The sequence below is a fragment of the Somniosus microcephalus genome, chromosome 1, assembly GCF_052327205.1.
Source record: "Somniosus microcephalus isolate GS21.2 chromosome 1, FLI_Smic_1.0, whole genome shotgun sequence".
Classification (NCBI taxonomy): Eukaryota; Metazoa; Chordata; class Chondrichthyes; order Squaliformes; family Somniosidae; genus Somniosus; species Somniosus microcephalus.
The window spans coordinates 76,657,284-76,663,283 of record NC_140987.1 but is presented as its reverse complement, the minus strand read 5'-3'; positions in this window follow the sequence as shown (position 1 = coordinate 76,663,283).

Below are 6,000 nucleotides of genomic sequence, written 5' to 3'. Positions count from 1 at the left end.
CTCACAACATTCAAGAAGCATTTGGTTGAGCACTTGAAATGCCATAGCATACAAGGCTACGGACCAAATGCTGGAATATGGGATTAGATTAGACAGGGCTTGATGGCCGGCGCGGACACGATGGGCCGAAGGGCCTCTATCCGTGCTGTATAACTCTATGACTCTATGACTCTATGAGGGAAAAGGGAATAGAGGGTTATGCTGATAGATTTAGATGAGGAAAGATGGGAGGAGGCTCGAGTGGAGCATAAGCACCGGCATGGACTGGTTGGGCCAAATGGCCTGTTTCTGTGCCATATATCCTATGTAAGCTCCTATGTAAGCTACACTAACAGCTAAATCTTGTCCCGCTTTTTCATTTCAGATATTGAAAATGTCGAGGCCCCTGTGCCAGTCCAGGAAAAGAAGGGCAGTCTTCTTGAAGATGCAGTTTCACTCGATTTGACCCGAGCAAGCACCATTTGGAGATTGGCACCAAGCATACGCTAGAGGTTAGACTAGAGGAGGGGTCTTTACGTGGTGAATCACTCCTCCTCCGCCACCCACTTTGCCAGTGCCTTTGTCAGTGTCACACAGCAAGCTGGGCCAGACTCCCCCGGTCCAGTCTGCAGCCAAGCCCTCAAGGCCTAGAGCTGCTCGAGGTCATCCACTATGGCCATCCTGACTTTCACCTCCCAAGCTGTAGCCACTAGGAAAACACTTTGTAGGAGCACTAAGATAGAGAAACGAGCGCACAGACAGGCACTAAGGAGTTGCACAAGGGTGATTCTTAATTCAGCACATGACCTGTTATACAAATATTGAGCTGTTGGAGTTAAGTTTTTTGTCTGGATTTGGTTTTGGTGTTAATATCTGTAGTCAAGTGATGGCAAGACACATGAGGCTGGACTGAAAGAAGGCAATCAAATGGTAATAGTGAGGATGGTGATAAGGATTGTTGGTGTATTGGGGATGGGAGGGATGGTTCAGGTGAAGTGCTGGTGAATCAGTTGCTCTCAGAGTTCTGGCAGCGAGGGGCACTGGCATTTGATGCTGCTTCTGCTCTTCCTCACCTTCTTGCTGCCCAGGTATTGGGAAGGGCTGGTTCCCTCTTTATGCCAAAGTTATGGAGTACGAAGCAGCCGGCCACAAATCTGGATTGCCGCTGAGGGCTACACTGCAAAGCTCTTCTGCATGGTCAAGGTAGCGGCTGTGTTGCTTGAGCGCGTCGATGGTCTACTCGATGATATTTCTGTTGTTCGTTGTAGGCAAAACTCTGGCCAGCCTGTGACCTTACTGTAAAGTCTGTGGGTTGTGCAGTAAATAAATACACAGACTTTTGAAGTACAAACAAACAGGTCTTTACTATTCAGAGTCAGGGCGAATCTGCCCTAGTTATCCTGTAACACCACTTATATACTGGTGTGGTCACTGTCGGTATTACCGTATACAGAAGCCAATCAAATAGTGCCACACCTAAAGTAGTTCTCTTAAAGGTGAACGGTTACACTCAATCGTTCCCTTAAAGGTAGACGGGTACATACACTACAATCCTCCCTTTTTAGCTTATTACTTACAGGGTCCCCGTTAAACATACATATCTTCAACTTCACATAACAATTTACAGATATACTCTCGGTGGAGAACAAACAATTTACAGAGATAATTCCGGTGGAGTCAACGTCATATAAAACAGTTTACAGATATACTTTCGGTGGGAACAGTTCACAGGTTCAGTCTCTGCGGAAACAGTTCATAGATTCAGTCTCTGATCTTGACTCATTCCGAACAGCATCTCTTTGGTGTAGCCGGTTCACATGGCTAGCGTGACTCCTCCATAGCCTTTTTCTTAACGTAACAGCTTGACCTTCCGTCCTGTTGAACCAGCAGTGCGGACTTTTACAACCAACTGGCTGTCTTGATAATTTTCGGGTTTTCAACTAATTTAGCTCCTTTCATGGTGTCCCGCCTGAGATGATAGTATTTTAGACAGTTATTATCTCCTGCTTCTTCTTTTTCTTTTCTGCCTTTTTGAAACTCTCGGAGCTCCTTTCTCTGCGGCCATCTGTAGCGCCACCAACTCTCTATGTTCATTAGACCTTAAGTGCTTCATGCGGATTTCTGTACTTTGGGAGTTTTCATCACAAACTGGGCAGACCAGATCCTCGTAGTATTCAGTGTCACTCAATAGGTCATGATAGTATTCGGGGTCGTCCTGAGTTAGGCCAGTGAGGGGCCCTTCTACTTCCTTCTTATCCAACTGGACGTTAGCCGACGGTGGTTCCTTCTCTGACCATCTTTCTTGAAAAGACTTCTTCAAGCATTCATATTCATCCCGCTCTTCCTGGGATGTCTGCCATTCCTTCACGCCTGGCCTCATTTGTGAGTTCAATACCTTCCCTTCCATCGGGGATTCCGTTATCAGGCTATTTAATCCTTCTACTGAAGTAGCTGTTTCCGCATTCTTCTGTTCCCCTTGACGTAATTCAGCATACTTTTGACATCCATGTGCAAGCTGTGTTGCCCCCTCAGCTCTCTCCGTGACTTTTGGAAGCTCCGAATTCTTTCCCTTTGAAACCTGAAACTCGTGTTCCCATTTTGGAGTCTTGTCCCTCAGCGTGTATAAGAGTTGGCTGGCCGTTAACTCTTCTACGGGGACACTGTGGATTAGCGCCTTCTCCATTTCATCCACCTTTCCCTCCAATGTTTTCACCTTCCTTTCCTCCGGTCCTTTGGTTTTAAGCGCTCGAAGAAATTGCGCCTTGGTGTTCTCTAACTCCTGATCAGGGGCCATTCCTACAGTCTCTGTGTTCCTTCCATTGGCCTTTCCTTCCACTGCCCGGATTCCTAGTTGAATATGTTCTTCAAGTTGTTGGACCTCTGCCATTGCCGCCTCATATTTGTCTTGGGTTTCCTTCAATAATTTAACGAGTTCTTGGACATCTTGAATTTCACGTTCTGCTATGTCTTCCACCTCTAATTTTCCATCTACGGATGGAATCTCTACCGATGAGTCTGTCTTGGCCTGGAGCTCGTCAAACATTTCCTGCAGCCTTTGTAATTCTCGCTCATGTTCAAACTTTAGTTGTTCATATGCTTTCACTAAAACTAGCTTTTCGGAGGTTGCCGAGTTAATCCCATCCAGAATTGTAGCCTGGGCCTGTTCATACTGTTCTTTCCACTTCTCACACTCTGCTTGTAAGGAGTCGTAGAGAAGAACTGGAATAAAATCCCGGCTTCCTGAAGATTCCTCTTCATTTGCTTCTTTCGCAATTTCCTGTTGGAGTTCAGCCAAGGCTGCTATGCTATCTGCCTCTTGAAGTCTCACTGCCATCAAATCTTCTTTATTCTTGCAGTCTATCTCAGTCATTTTCCCTTTATTTTCATTTAACTGAGTGATAAGCTCCTCTTGCAACATGGCCACATTATTCACATCAGGTAAAGAAGCGTTTCTCTTTTCCATGTCCAAGATTTTTTTCTGCATCTCTTTAAGTGCACACTGCGATTCAGCTTCTCTTAACCTTGCCTGCACTAGCTCCGTCTCCAATTGCAGAACAAAATCCTCAGTGTAGCGTGGTTTGCCTTTATGCTGTATCTCTAGATCATGCAAATATTCTAACTCCTGAACATCATAAGGGAGGTGTGATCGGTAATTGGTCACGATGGCTCTATGGTCGCTCTCTGCTTGAGCCAGCAGGTTCTGTTGTCTTTCCAGACTCTCCCATTCGGTGTCATAGAACTTTTTCATTGTTTTCATCTCTTGTACGAGACGGTAACTTAATTGTTCGAATTGTTGTCGTACTTTGAAATAACGTTGAGTTCGAGCTCGGTGTTCCTCCGTAATGCATATGTCTGTGACTTGAACAGACTCGGAATTCTCTGTCTTTATGCACGCCATCGTTTTTCCAACCTTAGTCAGTGAGTTCATGTTAACCTTGTTTTTCATACGTGGGCTGGACTTATCGTCTTCCGGCTCAGAGTCTGAGCTGCTTGTCTGCACCGAGTCCTCACTCGTCATTGCTTGTTGGTAGTGCCATTCTATGTCTATTTTCTTGATCCACTCCCGTCCTAGAAGTGGTGGTCCTCCCTCATGTAGTACATACAAGTTCATTCTTGGGTGTTCTTTACTCCTATCTCTCACCTTGACTCTTATTTTTCCCATGGGGTATACTTTATGCCCCGTGTATGTCTGCAATACGAACTTGGTATCTCTTAAGGGTATGTGTGAGAATAGCCGGTGGTAATCCCCTCGATTTATGACTGATACAGCTGATCCAGTGTCCAACTCTATTTTCACTTGGACTCCAGCTATTTTTAGCATGACCCAGATAGTTTGTAGGTCAGCTTCCTTACTCACATGGTGGATACTCAGACTACCCAGCTCCTGACCGTTTGGATCTGAGTTTGGATTCTGTTCGTCTGAACTCTTCTCAGCCCCCTTGTATACCTTGTTGTACTTTTCTTGTGATGGCTTCCTTTGGTTGTTGGTCTTCTTCCCTGACCGGCATACCTTAGCGATGTGACCCAGTTTGCCACATTTCCTACTTTCTTGGTTCTTAAACCAGCATTGATTCTGGTCGTGTGTTGTCTTCCCACAACGATAGCATTTTGTTGTACTCGAGGTAATTTGGTCCACCCCGAGCGCCGCCGCCTTTAGTTGCATTTCCGCCGTTCCTTTCGCTGCGGCTTCGTGTGATGCGGCTATAAGGACAGCCCTGTCAAGTGTAAGGTCGTTCTCTTCTAGTAGGCGCTTTTGCGTCCCTTCCTTGGACAATCCGCCTACGAACTTGTCTCGCAGTGCCTCTGTCAGATTCCCTCCGAACTGGCAGTATTTCGCTAGCCTACGCAGTTCGACCAAGTATTCTGCGTTGTTTTCGTCTTTCCGTTGCGTTCTTGCATAGAATTTGAATCGTTCAGCCAACATCAACGGTGTGGGGTTCAAGTGGTCCTTCAGAACAACCACAATCTCTTCGAAAGACTGATCCGCCGGTTTAGCTGGTGCTAGTAAATCCTTCAAGAGCCCGTATGTCTTTGCGCCCATCGAGTTTAACAATGTTATCGCCTTGTCACCTTCCTCTATTTTGTTGGCTTCGCAATAGATCTCTATGCGTTCCACGTACGTGGCCCAGTCTTCTATTTCAGAATTAAAATCGTTAATATTCCCTCGCTTAGGCATCTTTCTTTCTTTGAAGCAGCACAGTATTTCTTTAAGTATTATTTATTATCTTTTTTTTTTCTAAAATGGCGGTTTTCCTGCGAAAATGGCGGTTTCCCGCTCTTCCCTTCTCTCTCTCTCTCTCTCTCTCTCTGCCCACTTCAATGGCAGTTAAGATGGCGGTTCTTTTCCCGCGAAAATGGCGGTTTCCCGCTCTTCCTTTCTCTCCCCGCCCACTTCAATGGCGGTTTCCCGCCTCTGTCGTCTTCTCCGCCTAATGGCGGCTTTCCGCGTTTCTCCCTGGTGTAAGGGGTACGCTTTCCCCACAGCGGACAGGTTCAGCCGCTGGGCTGGCTCTCGCACAGCTCCCCTTACTCGGCTCTGTCTTTTCCTCCCGCCCGCACGGCTCTACCGGCGCTGGGTACACCCCGTTAACGGAGGACAGTTCAGCCGCTGGACTGGCTCTCGCGCAGTCTCTCTCTCCCCGTGCTCGGCTCTGTCTCTCCCTGTCCCGCACGTTCGGTTCTACCGGCTCTGGGTACACCCCGTTAACGGAGGACAGTTCAGCCGCTGGACTGGCCCTCGCGCAGTCTCTCTCTCCCCATGCTCGGCTCTGTCTCTCCCTCTCCCGCACGTTCGGTTCTACCGGCTCTGGGTACTCCGTAGGTGGAGAACAGTTCAGCCGCTGGACTGGCTCTCGCGCAGTCTCTCTCCCCATTCTCGGCTCCTGTTCGCTCTCCCACTCCCGCACGTTCGGTTTTGCCGGCTCTGAGTACCCCGTTGGTGGAGAACAGCTCAGCCGCTGGACTGGCTCCTCGCAGTCTCTCACTCCGCACCCGGCTCTCACCCGCACGGTTCCCGTTCGC